The 20,425-nt window shown below is 43.9% G+C and overlaps 1 protein-coding gene across 7 annotated transcripts in view; it reads left to right on the top strand.

Moving 5' to 3' along the window:
- The window catches only part of Mapkap1 (MAPK associated protein 1), a 205,588-nt gene that overhangs the window by 51,761 nt on the left and 133,402 nt on the right, over positions 1-20,425 (top strand). The window contains exon 1 of one of the 7 annotated variants that reach the window (XM_032902687.1): positions 19,718-19,779. The exons of the other annotated variants lie outside the window; for them this stretch is intronic. The gene's annotated coding sequence lies outside the window, so the exon portion shown is untranslated. Of the gene's footprint in view, positions 1-19,717; positions 19,780-20,425 lie in introns of those variants that run through there. 7 annotated transcript variants of the gene reach the window in all.

Genomic DNA, 20,425 nt, shown 5'->3' with positions numbered 1-20,425 from the left:
TGTTTGTTTCAACTGAATATTATTTTCTTGTCAAAAATTCCAAATGTTGGGGCGAAAGAGTTTTTTGACTTAGAGCACAAGAAGCTTACTAGACTTGGCCTTTCTAGGTCAGCTTTAGAAAAGTACTTTATTTTATTTTATTTTCAGTATTTTAGAAAAGTACTTTATTTTATTTCATTTTTTGGGCAGGATCTCACTGGGTATACCTAGGACTTATATAGACCAAGCTGGCCTCTCACTCTCAGATATCTAGCTGCCTCTGCCTCCCAGTGAGATCAAAGGCATTTGCTGCCAACACACACACACACACACACACACACACACACACACACACACACACACACACACACACACACACACACACACAGTCGAAGCCCTGAATTTTATTACTTATTGTCACTCACTTTCCTTTTCTTCCTTTGTAGCTCAGGCTGACCTCAGCCTAGCTTTCTATGTGACTTTGAATGCATCCTCATATCCTTTTAAAAAGCTAAAATCATATGGTAAAATCATATGAGGTTTGATCTACTATTAAAATTATATAATTTTTTGACATTGTAGGTCTATTTGAAAACCTGTAACCATTTAGGTTCTTTTTCCAAACATAGCAGTGTAGTCAGCGCAGTGTTCACTCATCAGATGTTCATTGTTGGTTTCCAGCAGAGTGAGAGGTCCCAGGGGTACACTGGTAAGAGGGTGCTCCCTGTTCTCAAGGGCCCAGCTCAAAATCTGGCTCAGTAAACAAAGCAGGATCTTAAGTTCAGAGAAAAGGTCGCAGTTGAAGATGTTCCTGAGTTCCAAGCTCAGCCTCAAGGATGAGGAGATACTGGCTAAAAACGCTAATGATTGAGTTCTTTCAGTGGCTGCCTTGAATGCTCTGCCCCTCTTTGTTGACATAGCCATTTCCCAGCAGAGGTTGAGCTTCTCACTGCCCTCTCATCACAGTCTTCAGAGTTCCTCAAGAAGGTTTATGTTAGAGCCCTTGTGGTATGTCTGTTGCCATGTAAACTTCTTTTTTCTTCAAGAGCCAACTCAGATGTTGCTTCTGTAACATTTCCTCTAGTCAACTAGTGGTGGCTTCTCCCTTGACTCCTCAGTGCCTGTGCCTGCATGCACCTTTTCAGTTTGCAGATCAGTCCACTTCTGTGTCCCTCTCCTTTTCTTTGCCATCACAGGGTACTCAGCACAGTGCTTGGGAGGGAAAAAGTGGGAAATTCACCTGGTTCACAGAAGCGAGGGAGTGTACACTGATTCCTGGTGTGCCTGTCGTGGTTCACAGTACTTGAATGGATCAGCTGAAGTTCACTGTAGCCCCGGGAGGTGGGTGGTACTTTGATTATCCTGGTGACAGGAGAGGGAACTGAGGCTGGCCTGAGGTGGTGTGGTTGGGAAGGAGTTGGCATTTGAATCCCTGCACTGTAGCCCTTGGCATGTCCTAACCTCTGTTCTGCTTACCCTGTGGCAGATCCCCTGTGAAGCCTCCCAGGGGACTTCACTTGTTATTGTGAGGTTAATTCTCAGCCAGTTAGTAAGTGGCTCCTACTCTACCCAAGGGGCTTAGCCACAAAGGTGGTAATGGTTCCTTTTGCCCTGAGGTTTTCATAAAGTCCTTTTGCCGATGGAGTATTTGTAGCTAGAGCCATTTAGGAGACAATGAGGTGCTTAGGGACAGAGTGCTGCTGTTCTGCTCTTGACACAATGTTTTATATCCTGTAGCCTTAAAGGGCACATATCTGCCTCCTCTGCTGAGTGATTGAGAGACATGAGTGGGAGTAACTTCTACTTGGAAGGATGAGGGTGCTTACAAACCAGTGTTTAAACATGGCTAGGAGCTTGTAGAAAAAGCAACAAAACACTCTAGTGTGGTTTGTGTGTCAAATAGGGTCTTTGTATGAAATCAGTAACATCCAAAGAAGGATTGTTTCTAGAATGTGCTTTCCTTCTGTTACTCTGACTGGCCTGCAGCATGTGCTCACCGAATTATCTGTCAGCCTCACCGTCAGTCACTCATGCCCTTGTGTTATGACTTTCCACACCCACTTGTGTTTTAGTAGCCACTTCTCTGTTGACCTCTCTGCCTGGCCCCCCACTACACACACACGCCCCCCACTACATACACATGCCCCCCTCCCCACTACATACACATGCCCCCCTCCCCACTACATACACATGCCCCCCCACACACACACACACATCTTTTCCAGTGCACTTTTTGTTGTTGTTTTGCTCGTTTGTTTTGAGACAGGCAGATATATGTGGCTCTGGCTGTCCTGGGACTCACTATGTAGTCCAGGATGGCCTCAGACTCACAGAGATCTGCCTTCCTCTGCCTGCTGAGTGCTGGACTTAAAGGTGTGCACCACTTGCTCAGCTTCTGTCGTACCACTGTATCCTAGTGTTTTGAATACAGACAGTTTGGTTTTTTCTGTCTCACTTTTGCTCTTTCATTTATCCCTTTCTTCTCTCTGTGTTGTGTGGCACCTGGTGCAGGGATGGTATTTCAGTCTCGGACTGGCCCAGAGCTGTGGTCTTCTCAGAGCTAGTCTCCTGCCCTGTTGTCAAGTAGCCATTCTCTTGGTTCCTTCTTTCACAAATCAGAGGAGGGAAACTTGGGAATAGCTCCTATGTGGTCCCTGCCCCTGAGTGCATGTTCTTTAGGGAATGGCATCTCAGAGTAGCGGCTGTTCCTGCCATAGAAGTCATAGCTGATGCCAGGAGGTCAGACATGTGCCAAGCTGAACTGGAGTCCAGCTGACTTTTCACTGAGTTATGTATATGAGTGAATGCAGACATAAACATTTTTCTTTAGTGAAAAGTCTGTCAAGCTCCGTGGATACAATATGAGTATCTGTGTTCTGAAAGAACTTGAACCCTAAAGGTCTACAGTAAAGAACAAGAGCGTTTTGTATTAAAGCTGCAGCTTGAAATCAGGACCTAAAATGCTTTCCTTTCAGCAGTGGATGCGAGGTTGCCTTCATGCTATTGAGCATGGAGAGGAGTTGGAATTCAGATTGTGTGAATTTTTCTAGTTTATACATAATGTTAATAGCAGTAGGATTTATACATGATGGTAATAAGCAGTAGGATTTATACATGATGCTAATAGCAGTAGGATTGCATTCCTTTGAGCAGGTGCTCCAGCATTTAGACAGGGCTGCTTTCTGTGCAGTCTGTGGGGAATGCAAAAGCAAGGAGTGTCTGAGGAAGTGAGCCACAGCAGGATCTCCGTCAGCAGCGCTGAAGAACTAGTTAGCTGAGCGAGTGGGGTCTGACTGACTTCTCACTGAGCAGCAGTTGGGGAGCATAGAGAGAAAAAGATGGGGCACAAGGGACCTTCGTGCTCCATTAAAATTGTCACCTTTTGACAAGGGGCATGTGCTTAGTGGTGTTTGAGGTGAGTGGGGCTGCTCTTAAGTTTCCAACTTTTACTGTAAATAGACATTTAAGAACATCTGGTAAACCTGTGGGTAGAATTGACAGGCTCATGACTGTCTGACTTGGTGGCAGTAGTAGGAGGTATTGCTGGGGATTAGTGGAAGAGGAGTAAGAGGTGGCACCAAGGGGGATGGACCAGACATCAGGGCACTTAGTCAGAGAGAGGTGCCAGTCAAAGAAAGGTTGACAGTTCATCCAGAAGTTGTGATCGTGAACAGCAGAGGACTCTTCATCAAAAGATGTAGATTCCATCCCTATGTTCTGGTGTTTTCCTCACCTGGAGACAGTGAGGTGAGTAAGGCCAACTGCCCAGGCCATTGCAAAGGTACAGTAGAGAACAGCACTCGAAAGCTCGCAGGAGTCCCCAGCTGCTCGACACACCGCACTGTTAAACACTGTGACTTCTCAGGCTTTGACGCCTTATCTTTGTGTGTCAGGCAGTATCAGGATCGCATCTAGGGAGAAATGCAAATCAGAGCTAACTTCACCAGGCAGTACTCATCTGCCCAAAGAAAACGGGAGGTGGCTCTATGCAGTGTGCATTTGCCTAGTTAGAAAAGAGGCGAGATCATAATGGTTTCTGTGGGGTTTTTCTTCTTCTTACCTTGTGAGAAGTGTATTCATATGTTTTCTAAGACTCCCTTGCAAGTCTAATTTGATGGCAAGAATCACTGTGGTTCTAAATTTATTACAGGCTCACCTCTTTTCCCTGAGTGACTCATTATTGAGTCCTGGAAATGAAACTGTTTTTGTTTAGAAGGAGGAGGAGGAGAAGGTAAGGGAGAACTTGGGGATGACTTTTAAGTAAGAGAACTTTGTATTATATTTATCTGTCTGGAGGCAATAAATCCGCTTCAGCAGATTAAATACAGACTTCTTTATAAAGCCCTGTTTTCTCAAACCTCTTATCAACAGCACTTGGCAGTAATCACACCTATGGAAACTTGTAATTTTCCTCAAGGAGGTGACACTGACAGAATTAAAAATGAAGGCACCCCCCTGAAAAGCAAGTTCATTACAAATTAACAGTGGTCTTAGGAAAGCAGTGGGCTAAGGCGTGTCAAATAGCGATATGGATAAAGAAACCCAGCATTTTAAACTGTCAGAGCTGGGAGCAGGGCTAGCCTGAGAACAAATTAATCACATATTGTCAAGGCAAAGTTGCATCAAATTAACACATCGGATTCCAGCATATTAATGTTAGAATGCTTTCACCTGATTATTACTGCAAACCATTGCCACTCTTTGAATGCAAAGATATAATTAAATTGCTAAATAGAAAGTGCATATAATATCCCCACATGCATTTAGGATGCATGAGCTGAAAAGTGCACATCCCAGGAAGTGACAGGTTCTATTTGTAGGGGGAACTTTACTTTTTCCCCCTTTTGTTTACTTGAGAGTACTAGAGTATGAAATTAGAAAAGTTAGTTATGTTATTCATGTCCTATATGAGTTAGATGAAATACAGGTTTAATTTAACTGATTTGCTACACTGGCTATGAGTCCATAATTACTTCTGCATTTTTCTGGAAGAGAAATAGGAAAATATTACACAGTAGTTCTTTGCAAAATTGCGCATAGCCCATACTCCTTAGCATGGATTTGTCATCAGCGCCTTAGAGAAAGTGGACTGGCTGTCTTGACAGCTCTCTTTTACATAAGGGTCCCTTTCCACTCTGCTTTATCTGGTGTGTGCTTTATCACATTACAGCGAGAATCCAGACTGAGGCCCCAGCTGTGGTTGACCTTTCTGATCCCGGAGCAGCCTAGCAGAATGAACTTCCTTTTTATTAGTCTCTGTTCCTCCTTGGACCAGGCCTTATGGCTTGCTGTCTGTTTCATCCATACTGAGGCTTGATTATCTTCTTCAGTCCACTACCATCTCTCTTTGTCTGTGAAATCTCTCGTAAAATGTAACCTTCTTTCATGAACTCTCTCAGCAACCAGCCTGTATTCGTAGACTCTCCTCAGCTCTGGGAACCTATGTTCTTGCCTTTACAACTGTCCACTTAGCAACCAAAGGGCTTCTGTTGTGTGTGTTGGAGGTAGGGGCATGCTCATATAGATGTCTCTGTGTATTCATGAAAGCCAGAGGAGAAGCTCAAGTGTCCGTTGTTACTCTCTTGTTTGTTATGATAAGGTTTATTACCAAACTTGGAGTCAGATTGGCAGCCAGTAAACCCCAGTGAGTCTCCTCTGTGTCACCCTCACCCTCCCTACCCCCCCCCCGAGCAGTGGAGTTAAAGTAAGCATCAAGCAGTGCTCAGGTTTCTATCGTGTGTGCTGCGAGTTTGAACTTAGGTCTTCAGGCTTGGACAGCAAGTGCCGAGACACTTTTCCAGCCCAAGGCTTGTAATCTTGCAGAGCAAAAGTAATGGCCACCAGGAGCCACATGTACTGATTCAGAGCAAGAAAGGCAGGATGACCTGGTCCCCTCCTTGGATGGGGTGGATGCTAGGGCATTTTGGTCACTATGTTTGCAGTCTTAATAAAGTACTTATCAATAACTATTTTAGCAGAAACTTGGAGTCTGATTGTAGACAAGCTGGAGAAATGTTGAAAAGTAACACTGTGGTCAAATAGACTCTTGCCTAGCTAGTGAGTGGCTAGAGTGGTGATTAATAGATGTGTGTCCGACTGGAGAGCCATTTGTTGTGGTAAGCTGTAGGCAGTGTTTGTTCATTGCTGTCAACAACTTGAGTGAGTACGGGTGATAGGCTGAACACACAGTGGAAGGCAGAAGTGTAGGTGAAGTAGCAGGCACGTACATTGATTGGCAAAGCCAGGGGCCAGTACCGTGACAAACCAAAGCAATCCTTGCAGTTAGGGTATCAAGTCATTTTGGTAGGAAGGGAGGGGAAGAGAAGCCTAACCCAACTTAAATACGTAAAGAAGGTTTGAGGTTAAAACCGGCTCTTGTTAGCAGAGCCAGAGGGTTAGAGGAAGACTCCATTTGTTTTTCAGATACTTACTGAGTTCCTGCACATGTGCTAGATGTAGTTAATGCTGAGTGAGATAGACACAGCCCTGATTGTAACAGTGCTTGTGATCTTCAAGGGAACTACGTTATAATACAGTGTGATAAGCCAGCAGGGATGGCAGTCCTGAAGAGGGATCACTGATTTGGACTGAGGGACCAGATGTAGTTAGTGGACCCAAAGTCTAGTCTTGAAGGTTGGAAAGGAGGGTATACGCTGGCCGGAGACTTTAGGCAGTAGAAGTGCTGATAAAAAAGCGTGAGGAGAAAGACCCCTGGTTATATGAGCAAGCGACAGCTGAGTGTGCCTAGAAGAGAAGATCAGCTAGATCCAAGCAATGCTCGATAGCAGAAGACAGGTTCTTGGGCGGAAGAACTCTGCGTAGTCCTACCCCGGCTGGACATACCCTTGGAGCAGTTATAATTCAATCGTCGGCTGCTGTGGGAGCAGCACACAGAAGAGCACTAATTCCCTAGGTGGGCATCACAATGCCAGGGCTGCTGTGCTGACTTGGTAAAGGGCTCATCATCTGTAAAAGGATGAACCATGGTTTGTGAAGGGCACAGACCTGGAACAGCTCTCCAGTTACTACAGAGTCAGAGTGCTGGGGCCTCTTGACGCTTGCCTGGCGGTGACTGTGCTTCTGATTCTCCATGTCAGGGTCTGCGTTCACTCCAGGTTCAGTGCCACTTCAGCATTCTTCTGTCCTACTTTTCTACAACGATTTTGTAAGCTCAGGCTCACAAACTAACTTTGATAATCCATGTTATTTGAAAATTTAGGAATTAAGTATGTTGTGAAAGTCACATTTATTGTAATTCAAAGACCTCTAAAAGTATTTTATATTATGGTTAGCTCTCCTACTTCTGTTAGCGTGGATATTTGGGAGTGAGCTATGCTTACATTTCCATATTATTTATTAGTCTACATAATTATACATGATATGATTCATTATGTTATTGTACATACACACACACACATACATGTATTGTATTTTCACATATTTATACCTATAACATTTTTTTGGCCCTCCAACACCCACTCATCCCACTTTGTTATCCCAATACGTTTCTGTATTTTTATCTTTTTAAGAAGAAAATTATATTTTTGTATGTATTTCCTATCCGTCTCTCCATAGGTAAATATTTCACTTGTTGCCTCTTGACTGCTGAGAGTAATGGGTGTTTAATAACATAAAAGGTACCCAGAAGTAGTGTTTCTGGACTGTGCGTTAACTCAGTCTGCAGGTTCTGTTGTTTGTTTGTTTGGAGCCTCTGCGCCATTTTCCATTGCAGCATGGTGTACTTCCCAGCAGTACAGAATGCAGCTTCTTTATGTCCTTACCAGTTGCGTTTCTGCCTTCCCCCTTCCTCCTTTGCTTGCTCACTTTCTTTCTATTGGGCCTTGCTAACAAGGGTTGGATTTGTAGCACTCTGATGTCATATCCTTATCATCTGTGTGTCTTTGGCAAGGTGTCTGTCCAAGTCCTTTGTTCTGTTAAAAATTGAATAAGGGTTTTGCTGCTTTGTTGGTTTGAGTTTCAGCTGTCCTATAATGTTCTGCATATTAACCCCTAGTGGTTTGGAAGCACTTTCTGTTACAGGGCTGTGTCTTGCTCTTGATTGTTCCTTTGCTGCAGGGAGGTATGTCCTCCCTCCCTCCCTCCTCCCCTCCCTCCTTCCTTCCTTCCTTCCTTCCTTCCTTCCTTCCTTCCTTCCTTCCTTCCTTCCTAAGATTTATTTATTTATTATATATGAGTACACTGTAGCTGTCTTCTGACACACCAGAAGAGGGCATCAGATCCCATTACAGATGGTTGTGAGCCACCATGTGGTTGCTGGGAATTGAACTCAGGACCTCTGGAAGAGCAGTCAGTGCTCTTAACCCGGAGCCATCTCTTCAGCCCAGGAGGTCTTTTCCTGTTGTTGTTGTTGTTGTTGTTGTTGTTGTTGTTGTTGTTTAGAGACAGGGTTTCTCTGTGTAGCCCCTGTTTTCCTGGAACTCACTCTGGAGCTCAGGCTGGCCTCAAACTCACAGAGATCCACCTGCCTCTGCCTCCTCCGTGCAGGGATTGCAGTTGTGTGCTACAACCACCCAGCTTCTACAGGGAGCTTTGGTTTGATGGAGCCCAGCATCTGTTTTCAGTTTTGCCTTCTGTGCTTTTATGATCTCTCCAGCGTTGTGAAGCTTAGCTTTTACGTTGTGTCCAGGGATTTCACAATTTTAATTTCACCTGAAGGCTTTTAATACATCTTGAGTTAATTTTTATTTATCATTTAAAATAAGGGTCCAACCTCAGTTTTCCCATGTTAATACCTAGTTCCCAGAATGGTTTTGCTGATGAGACACATTCTTGTCTAATGTGCCCTATAATGGAACATAATGCCATGTTGAGACTTACGTCCTGCATACAGTCATCTAACTTTTCTTGCTATCTACATAGTGAAGCTTTTATGTAGAATGACCTGTTCCCCTCGTTGTCACACCTTCTGCCCTGTCTGTGTCATGGCTTTGTAAATATTGTTCTCTACCCAAAATGCTTTTCTTTGCTGATATGTTCATCCTTTATGATCCAGTGCACTTAGGATCTCTCCTGCTGCCAGAACGCTCACTCCTTTGTGATGATATACTTAAGTATCTTTTTCGTTTATCTGCTTGCTCGCTTGCTTGCTTGCTTTGTTTTGAGACAGGGTCTCAAGGGCTGGCCTGGAACTCTGAAAGATTGGCCTGCCTCTGCCTCTTGTATGCTATGATTAGAGGCATGGTCATCTTATTATGCTGTTTATCTTTAAATTTTGAGAAGGAAAGCGGGACAAATGAAAACCTAGATGGAGCCCAGTTTGTCTGTATAACCCCAGTAGTCACTCGATCCTGCTACCCAGCAGCCACTTAGTAAAAATTAAATGATGAACAAGCTATGGTTGTCTGTAAAATGGTGAGAAGACTGTAAATGATGAAAGACAGGATGTCCCAGTTTTACATATAATTTGCTGATCTTCTGTCTTCCCATTGCTGAAATAGGCGGCAGATTGGCTCTCCAGAGTCTCTTCTGACTCCAACAGGGATGCCAATCACATAGGGATTGTTGGCCAGGCCTTCCCAGGGCTTCCCTTCAGAACATGTACCATTCAGTCCTTTATGTGCACGGTGTGTGCACAGTCTGTGTGAGGATAAGGAGTTGTGTGGATCCTACCGAGTGAAACAAAGCACATTGGCCTGGCTTCTCCACTGTGTCCTAGCTCCAGCAGCTTGTCCATCGTTGAGGGCAGCCATTCCCACCATACACTCTACTAGCTTTAATGTTGCCACCCCTGAAACTGGGAAGATTATTAGACAGGGTGATCTGTTCTTTTTTTATTTTTATTTTTAAGTTATATTTATTGTATATATATGATTACACTGTAGCTGTCTTCAGACACACCAGAAGAGGGCATCAGACCTCATTACAGATGGTTGTGAGCCACCATGTGGTTGCTGGGAATTGAACTCAGGACCTCTGGAAAAGCCATCTCTCCAGCCCCGTGTGATCTCTTCTTATGGCCTCGTAGTGTATATGCTGGAGGAAGGAATGATAGTAATTTGAAAAAGCATCTTGTAAAGGAAATGAAAGAGTAGTTTTTATATGACAGCTTACAAAGGGCGAAGCGTCAATGGTATTTAGGAGCATCCAGAAGGTTGCCGTGGCAATGGAAGAGTGCCCGCTGTCGTGGGGAAGTGAGGAGCTAAGGTCGTCTTTGGAAGAAGTTGTAGCTCAAGCTGGTCTTGAGGCTCTGCAGCAGCTTCTGTTGTTACTGCCATTTTTTTGGACTCTGGGAACAATTGCAGGAGGCTTTGGTGGATGAGCTCAGCTTCTGGAGTTCAAGACTGTGCTGCAGATTTGTTTCCTTTAGCTCCCCCACCTATTCTGTGGTGCAGACAAAGAATTTCTCCAAGCTTTGGTTGTTCTTTCTAAGAAAGTTTAAATTACGTTTGTTCCTTTGTAAATGATGTGTATGCACTGTGGTGTACCTGTGGAGGCAGAGACCAACCTGCTGGAGCTGGTTTCCTCCTCCCGCCGTGGGGTTCCAGGGACCACACTTAGGTCTGGACCGTGGTAAGTGACTTAACCACTAAGCCATCCTGTCAGCCATAGTTCTTTTGTTGTTGTTGTTAAACTGTAAAGGGGATGTCATGGTAACACCTTTATAAGATTATCCTGGGAATATGAATAGATAATTAAAAATTGCTTGTGCAGTGACTTGACACACCATGAACATTCCCTATGTGCCACTCGCTATTAGGAATTCCATGCTAGCTAGTAACCACACGTCCCCTGAAAGTTACATGGCGAAATCAGAAAAATACAATTAGCTAGAGCCACTTTATCATTGATGAATAGGACCTATAGACCCAATCAGGTTCCTTAATACTGTCCTTGTGTACTAAGTCTAGACTAGCTGTGTGTACTAGAACTTTCTGTGGTGACGGAATTGTTCCAAGCATTTACTGTCCATTGTGGGAGCCACCAGCCAAATGGGACTGTTCAGCCATTGAGACGTGACCAGTGTAATTATAGAACTGAGTTTCAGATCTTCATAAAATGTTTCAGATGTGTATAGGTAACATGTCTTAGCACTGAAGTCTTGGATAGTGCAGGTGTAGACACAGGCCTGACTCAGCTAGGGAAAACGAGCTCTGCAGAGGAGACAGGCTTAGCTAGAGTTACGTACTGTCTCCTACCCTTCCCATGCCAGTAATGGGGTCAGAGAGGGCTGAACCCTCAGCCCTGCTTCTTGAAGGGTACCAGGGTTCTGACCCCACTGTGCTGAGCACGCAGAAACAGCTGCTGAAGAGGCACTTCTGAGAGCTGGGACAGGTGAGCTGTGCCAGGCTATTCGCTCTTCCTGGTACCTCTCTTTCCAGCATTTCTGGAAGAGCAAGGAGTCTCATTTTATTCATCTTATAGCTAAAACTTGGAAGCCGGGCCCTAGAAGCACTGGTTCCCTTTCCTGTGCAGTAACTAATATGCATTTGCCTAAAAGTAAAATTTTAGTTTTCAGCCCTTGGTGATAAAACATACTTTCATTCTCCATGCTGTTGGATGTCCCATGTTGCCCGTTTTTCAGATTCATCAAAGACAAAACTTAAAACTCTGCTGAAATAGTTTAGGCAGAAGTCAGGATGCTAAGTGGGAAAGGTGGGGAGTTTGAGGCTAGACTGCCAAGGATGTCTCCAAGCCTTTGTCCTGCTTCCCTGTTGTCGCATTTTTGAGGTAATGGTTCAGGCGTGAGGTCTGGGGTCACCTTATGAAGAGCTAGCTGCTCCTTACAGTGTTTCCTCTTCCTCGTGTTCTAAGGGCACTAAATACCAGGCAAGATCTAAGTGGCCTGTGTTTGTAGAAAACCAAGTTGTGTTCCTTTTAAGACTTCACCCAGATTGCAGCTCACATCCCAGCAACATTGGTACCAAAGCAAAAGTGGTAAATGTGGAGAAAACTGAAATGGCAGCGTCCAGGAGCAGCATCCTTCATTTTGGAATTTCAGAAGTTGTAGCCTCTTTTCCTTTAAGAATAAACAGTATTTATACCTCTGAATTATTAGTTCCTGTCTTTCTCATCAAGTTCAGACAGACAACTGCCTAAAAGCCTCTCCACAGTCATGGAGTCTGAGCAAGCCTAAGTTGAGCTCGTGACTCAAGTTGTGAGGATCAAGCACTAAATTCTGCTAATTCACCCTTCAGCCAATCAGAACTAAACTTCAGCCAAGCAAAGAACTAAACTTTCTGTGGTTCAACGGATTGAAATGTCCTTGAAAATAGTTCCGAGCATCTTAGATCCATTTTCTCTATTTTCCTCGCACAGCTGGGATGCAGCTCAGCCTCACTTTTCTCTCATGGTGGGTTACTGTTGCCTCCTTGGCTGTGCTCAGTGGACTGAGTGAGACACACCCATGTTGGCGCGACTCAGTCACTGTACTATATTGCTGTCTGTTTTTGCTTTCAGGTTTTCAGTACAGATTTTTAAATTTAATGATTTACAAAGGGGTGTGTGTGTGTGTGTGTGTGTGTGCGTGTGTGTGTGTGTGTGTGTGTGTGTGTGTGTGAGAGAGAGAGAGAGAGAGAGAGTGTGTGTGTGTGTCTCTCTCTCTCTCTCTCTCTCTCTCTCTCTCTCTCTCTCTCTCTCTCTCTCTCTCTGTGTGTGTGTGTGTGTGTGTGTGTGTGTACACCTGCAGAGACCAGAAGCTCCAAGACCCTGTGGAGTTAGAATTAATGGTGGTTCTGAGTCACCCAACATGGGTGATGAGAACTGAATTTGGGTCCTCTAGAAAAGCAGCAAGGCGCTTTTAACTGCTAATCCATCTCTCCAACCTTCCCCCAAAGTATTTCTTTTTACTGTTAATGGTGTGTGTGTGTGTGTGTGTGTGTGTGTGTGTGTGTGTGTGTGTATTCTCTTCCACCTTTGCATTGGCTCTAGGGTTCTAACCCAGGCTGTCAGACTTATGCCTTTACCTTCTGAGTCACCTCACCAGCCTGATAGGACATATTTATGGCTCAGGAATAGAATAGTTATTATGCAGAAGAAAGTCTCACTCTCTATATATACTGTGATTATACATTTTTCTCTTTATACAAAATGTTGTGTCTGTACGGTCATGTTTGATGTAGGGTGGAGCCCAGGGCCTTGTGTATGGTAATAGTAAGTGCAGGGTCTGTTGCCAAAGCTGCAACCTCATGCCTAATCTGGAAATATGTTTGAGTCAGCGCCCAGAGAACCTCTTATTAGTTTACACAGCTACATAGTAAGTACTTCATTGTGTCCAGGCAGTGTAGTTTATTTACCAGTTTCCTACTGATTGAGGCTTCAGTGTTTCTAGTCTTGTGCCATTACAAACAGTACTGTGGTGAATACTCTTAGCTTCTTGTACAATTGTAAATGTAAGGTAAAGTTCAGCAATCAGAACTGTGGGGCTTGAGCTGATCTGCATTGGTCATTTTTGTAAGCATTACCAAATTGCTGTCCACAGTGTCAGTTATACTCCCCTGGGGCTGGGGGCCTGGTCTTCATAGCTTCGCTACAGAATTTACCAAGTGTTTGTAGTTTTGACAATTTAGCAGATGAAAAATGAATTTATATAATTTATATTTACATTCTGTTGTAGTAAGGTTGGCCTCCTTTTAATTTAAGAACCTTAACAAATTTGTGAACTTTCTAGGTTTCTAAGGGTTACTAAGGGTTTTCTTTTCTCTAGATATTCTTTTTATATGAGACAGATTAGTTGAGTGTATTGAGTCTCTGCTCATGAATTTATTTTTCGATCCATTACACACTAATATTTTTTGTACTAAAATATATTTTTGTTATATAGCTTCTATATTTTGTGTTAATTAATGTGAAAGGTTTATCAGATGTCTTGTTTAAGTTTAATATATAGTTTCTGCTGTTAAAAATAGGTTCATTTTCTGTTAGATTTTTGTGTGTATTCTTTTTTTAACAAAATTTTCTATAGTATTTTTAAAAATTTGTTTTTGTGGGATTTTTATGTAGCATTTATAAATACAGTCAGCATGCAGCCGAAGGAAGCAGTGGCTTTACCTCTTTGCTTTCTCTGTGTCTCTATGCCTCCTGTCCCCACTCATGTTGACCCTGTTTGTCGCCGAGCTTCCACCGCTATGGTGCGCAGCTGTGAGCTACAGTGGGCATGTTGTCAGTGTAAGTTCTCTTTTTAAGTTACAACATGTAGATAACTTCCAGTGCAGCTAGCCAGTGCAGTGCCAAGCTGGGAGCACTGTTCTGAGTGAAAGCTGAAGAGGCCTTCCCGAGGGGCGCTCTCCACAGTGATCAAAGCAGCCACATAAAGTAGTTGTTTGTTTGTTGCTGCCTTAAAGGCCATTGTTGAAAATGGTAGGTGTGCTCCGGGCGAGCGCCTGGATGTATTTACCTTTGAAATCACTTGGTACTTACCCTTTGTTTTCTTCTGTGGAAGGAGCTCCTGCTTGACAGTAAACAGAAGTTTATGCATTTGTTTTCCACCATAAACAAAGTTGCCATTGATTTAATATAGATTAGCATTTTAATTGTCAATTGAAACCAGTTTAAGGGTTTCCAGAACTTCAGTTACGTGTAGAGTATCCTTTTGTCGTTTCTTTCATTGCTTTCTCCTCCTCAATCTGGGTCTTGGTACAGACAAGGCAAGCTGTAGCAAGTATGAGCTCTTCTCCTTGTAGCCCAGGACAGTGGTTTGGATTTGTGAACTTAGCAAGGACTTGCAGAATTTGAAAGAAGTTGACTTCTCCCAAAAGCCCTTAAGTAGAACTGGTTGCCTGGACCGATAGGGACTTCTGAATAAGCTTGCAGGGGTCCTTCCCACTCATCAGTGAGGTAAGGAAATGATTCTCTTAGAAAGACTTTTGTTTAAACTTTTTTTAAGAGTGAGTATTGAATATCTACAAAAAACATACTTTAAAAATACACAAAGTAGACATAGTTCTACAGCAATCCCTCATCTGTCTTTGCTCACTTTGAGAGAAGAACATTATTTTTAAAGGCTCTCCTGGCCCCCTCCCAGTCACAGAGATTTTAACTCCCTTGCTGCTCATGCTTTTATACAGGTATTTGTATCCCTGAACAGTGCCTACCCTGCATTTGCCTAAAGGAACTGTCTCAGAGTGTGCTCCTGTAGCTTCCTTCTGGCAACACACGGTCCGGAGATCCATATGCATAGTGGCAGTTCACTCATTTCCATTGGCACAGAGGTCTGTCGTATGAACGTGCTGCAGGATATTTATGTGCCTCACTGTGGGACACCTGGGCCCTTTCCAGCTCACAGCTACGGGAAACAGAGCTGTTTACAGATGCGTCACACGTGTAAGAGTTCGTGAAAACACAGACTTAAAACATTCGGACCACACAGTGACATATGAAAGAGAGATTTGATATCCTATTATAGTATTTTGTATAATATGTGCATGTGTGTAATCATGGAAACAAAAATTTAAAGGAAGAATATATACCTTTATCAATTGGGAATACACACTGAGTTTTAAAATTTGTTAATCTTTTATTTAAAAATTGCTGGTGGGGCAGCCACGATAGCACAGTAAGGCGAAGCATTTATCCCCAAGCCTAAGGATCTGAGTTCGATTCCTGGAACCCTTGTAGTAGGAGAAAATTAGAGAACTGAGTCCCACAGCTGTCCATTGACCTCCACTTGTGTGTGTTCATGCATGTGTATATTCAGATATTGCATGTATGTTGTGCACAAATGTATGTGCAGATAAAACATCCGAACACATAAAAATAAGTAAATCTCTTAAATTTTTGTTTCATTTATATAACTTTTTAAAAATAATGATCTTTATCAGTTTGAATGTACTATATTTCTCCACTTAAGGAATCCATAAAGCCTTTCATAATATTATGATTTTCTTCCTGAAAGTCCTAATATATAATTTAATTGATTTATATATACCACCCACCCACACATAGACAATGTAAAGACTTCTTTGAGCTAGGGTTTGCTAGATAGGCTAGGTGGGCCTAGAACTCATGAGTCTCCCAGCTTCAGCTTCCTGAGTGCGAGATTGTAGGGAAGGACCCCATGCTCAGCTTGGTGGTATTTTATTCTCTTAATATCTTCATGCTTAGTAGTGACTTCCTGTTTGTTGTTAATATATAGAAATGCAATTGATATTTTCCACATTGATTTAACTTCAAGGACTTAATACACACACTCTTTAATTCTGTTAGTTTTTCTACCTTTGGTTTCTATGGAATTAGTCATTTTCAGATGATAGCCACCACCCTGTCCCCTCCCCCAAGCCCTTCTTGTACATTTCTTTATCTTTTCTTGCTTTTCAGAGCTGGCTGAGCCCTCCAAAGCTGCACTGAAAAGAAACCCAGTGAATATTTCATTATTAACTTCAGTGTTTGCTGTTTTGGTAGATGGCTCATGTTGAGTTAAGGAAGTTCCTTTGAGTTTCTAGTTTACCTGGGTATAATTACTTTTAAAGTCCGAGTGAATGCTGCATGTGAGGAGTGCTTGTCTAGCATTTATGTAGGCTGTATTATATAGGCTTTTTTAATCTCTTAATACGATTGATTACATCATTTTATTTTCTTGTTTTAAAATAGCAGTGTAGTTGGTGAGATAAACTGAGCTTTGGTCGTTAAGTGTTCTAGTTAAGTGTCCAGTGTGGGCTTGGTTTGCCAGGTCTTGGTTCGTAGCTCAGCTGTCCTCAAACTTGCAATCCTCTACCTCGACCTTCTGAATATGGGACTAGGTCACTGGTGTGCTATTTAGAACTTAAGTTCTTTGTTCTCGAGGAAATCTGGCCTATAATGGTTGTAGTCCTTAGGTTTGAGGCAGGCGTGGTGGCATGCAGCTGTAGTTACAGCTGCATAAAAGGCTGAGGTAGAATTCCCTTGAACTGAGGTAACATAGGGAGCCCTGTCTCAAAGAAAAGAAGGAAGAGAGGGGGTTGAAGGGAAGAAACAAACAGAATTGTGTAGCGGGGTTATTGGAGCGTGGTGTAGTCACAGGAAGATTTCCAGGGAGCAAGAAACCTGACCTCAGTGTTTTGTGTCTGACCAGACTTTGGATGTTGCCTACACTAAGAAAAGGTAAGCCTTTAGTCAAGTTGGTTTTGTTAGCCAGCTCAATTCTAGAAAAGGACTAGCAGCCAAGAGCCATCGGCCAGCCCCTTCCCCAGGTGTTAGGAGATGAGACTTTATTCCTGAAGAGTGGCTCTGGATGGGATAAGAGCAACTGTGCCTGTGTGCTCGTAAACACGGCTTCAGGTTACTTTCTCATATATCCATAGACAACACTTTCAGGCCCGTGAATCAGGCCTTATTTTGGGGTGCGTGCAGTAGAAATAACAGCAATTCCATTTCTGCAGCAGATCTTGAGGGCATAGCTGATAATCATCTCTCTTCAGGAGTCTGGTCTGGTCCTTGTAACCTCGGCAGCACTTTTGCAGGTCCAGGATTGTCTTGTGGCAAAATGACCTTATGCCCTTTTCCTTGATGATCTAAGCCTCGCTCTGTCAGTGGCTGCTTCGTTTGCACATTTACCACCATGACTAGTAAAGGGTGAAAGATACTAAGCATGCCCTCCCCAGGTGTGTTCCCTTCTGCTGCTGTGCCGTGAGCTGTTTGCTCCTGTCAGGATAGTGTTTTCTCATTTGCCCATGGTCCCTTGTCATACAGAGCGTGGGCAGCTGTACTTACTTTATTGGAGCTCTTGCTGTGTCTCCTGGTGGAAACTTATTATCCCTTTGGAAACCAGGCTCCTGCCATCAGAAGGGCTTCGGGGTATAGGGACAAGAAGCCCAAATGCCTCAAGTGGGTCCTAGGGAGTGATAGTGAGTGAGACCATTCCTGCTTTTGCTCAGTTCCTAGAGCCACGTGTTCTGTCTCTTGGTGACCTAGGATGTAAATGTTGGTTTTTAGTCTTACATGTTGCCACCTGGCCTCACAGGCTGTTGTCTCTGAGCTAGTGTCATACCTTTATCTTCAAAGGGTTGCTCAGTCACTCTCTTGGTTTCCCAAGAGAGCACTGTGCTGTGCCATCTTGCAGGTGGATCAACCAGTTATTGGTGACAAGTTGATGGTACTGAATCCCATCCCCACTGACGGGCTTGGGCAGAGATCCATCCATATCCGAACATGCAAACCTTTCTGACAGTAATACTTACAATGCGCAGCGTTGGGCATCAGTGTTGGTTTCTGTTGCTGAGAGGACAGACATTTGATAGGGAAATGGCAGCATTAGCTGTGAAGAGGGAACGTGTTGGTAGCCCACAGATAGCCTCTCCTTGTTACCTGGATGATACTGTGTGCCCATGTCCCCGCAGCACTGGGAGGCCAGTGCGGACGGTAGCTGGAGTTAAATGAGTCCCTACAACTGCTTGTTAGTTCAGGACTCACAGGACCCAGCAAATAATCACCCTGAAATCTCTGAATATGCACAGCATCATGGGCGGAGGGACAAGGAATCCAGAGGAGGCTGACAAAGCCAGGTAGTGTCTGCTTCTCTGAGCTTTTAGGGGGTGATGTTCCGTAAGGGCATTTTCAGCTTTGGCTGGTTTGGAGTACTGCGTATGGGGTTGAGCATGGCATCCCTGCTCCTTTGGGTCAAAAAGAGTTCTTCTTTCTGTGCCCAAGGATGTTTGTACCCTTCCACAGGGATCACAAGGATAGATAGGTATTTGCGTTGTCTCCAGTTCAAAAAGTAACCAGGGTTCTGGTACCATTGAAAAAGGCACACCTGCAGCGAGGTGCAGCACAAGCCTGCTGGCACTGCTTAGAACACAGAGCTGAGCTTTCCCCTATGCTTTGCTACAACTGACCAAAATCTAGTTTTCTGTAACTGCTTAGTTTGCCTGCCTCCGTCAGCCTTTTGCTCTGTTTCCACACATCTAGAGAGAAGAGGCACATCTTCACCACCGCTCTCGTGCTTTTCTCCACACCACTGATGTCACTTTGGCTTTCAGTAGAGGAGATCAGCTTATTCAAAACATTTGTCTCAATCCTCTATGGAAGTATCAGTTTGTGGCAAGGTTAAAGCGGAGCTCACTTGGGCTCCTCCCGGAGTCTCTGCTGCAAACGTTGCAAAGGAAAGCCCAGGGAAACGCCTGAGCAGGGCTTCGGAAGATCTGGGGCTATGAGACCAGCACTGCGGATGCTTTATCAGTGCTGTCTGGAGAGCAGAAGGAATGAATGGCCTGCATGCAGTGTCTCTGCTTTCCAGCCAAGCAGACATCCCCTCTGGGACCCTCAGAGGCAGCCCAAGAAGCTTTAAGTACGAGTGTGTTTGCTTTTAGTGTTTTACACTGGCTTTGAAATCATAGAATTTGGGTTTTCTCTGACTCATTTTTACTGTCCCTGTGTTTTGGACAGGGTCTCACTATGTAGCTATGGCTGGCTTGGAACTCACTATGTAGAACAGGTTAACCTTAAAGCCTTAAAGCAGCTCCTACGTGCTGGTCTAAAGGTTGTTCCACCATACCTAGCTTCCCACTGTTAGTGCCATTTTCTTCTCTGTTTACTCTGTACGTCAGAGGATTCAGGAAGTAAGAGGAAAACACAGACAGACAAATGAAAAGACAGACAGGAAACTTTGCTGTCTTTGTTGTGGCCAAAAGGGTTGTCTGTCACATCTGGGAGCACAACACCTATTTGACAAAACTGCTAGGCTTTTTCTTGGGAAATGTTTTTCTTTTTTCCTAATAGCACCATGGCCAGAGGGGAGCAGTGTGCTCAAGTAACCCAGTTCAGTGGGATTTGCTGTCTTGTTCTCTCGCTCGCTGCAGGTGCTGTCTGAAACCTTGCCCTTCCTGAGGCCCACTGATACCTCCACCACTCACAAGGGCCAAAGATTGATTTGTAAGTCATTTGCTGTTTGCCCTCACACAGCTTTATAAAATACAAAATAAGTACTGTTGTACTGGGGGAGGCGGTTTAAGTTGGCTGAGAATGCAGGCTCTGGAGTGAGGTCCAGGCTTGTACCCCACCTTTACCATCTTTTACTTCAGGCAGGTCACTTCCTTGCAAAGTAGGAAGAACAGGTGACTGTCCCTCACAGAGCTGCTTTGAGATTTGTACGTAGTCACTGTGTATCATGTATCCCAGCACAGTGGGGCCCGCAGCAGTGTTGAATAAGCACCAGCTTCTGCAGTAGTGGAGTCAGACAGGCTTTTAAGGACACCTTTGTATCTTGGCTATCTTCCTTTGATAAGGATGAAATTCATTCTGCTTCTGAAATTTTTCACTCGTTTCTCCAGCTCACTCGTAATATTTAGTGTCTCAGTCTCTCTAATATTGCCATATGAAATTGCAGTCTTTGTGGGTCATAAATGATTGAATGCCAGTAGTTTTGTGTGATTCCGCTTCATAATCTAGCTGCTGCTGAGTGTCTGCTGCCTGCTAGGATGTTTGTGCTTTTCTCTTTCTTACCAGCATCCCTGTGCTGGATGTACTCACACCATTTGTGAATGGGGAATCTGAGGATTAGGAAAGCGGTCAGACTTGC

The sequence above is a fragment of the Rattus rattus genome, chromosome 5 (assembly GCF_011064425.1).
Source record: "Rattus rattus isolate New Zealand chromosome 5, Rrattus_CSIRO_v1, whole genome shotgun sequence".
Taxonomy (NCBI): domain Eukaryota; kingdom Metazoa; phylum Chordata; class Mammalia; order Rodentia; family Muridae; genus Rattus; species Rattus rattus.
This window is presented reverse-complemented; position numbering and strand designations above follow the sequence as displayed.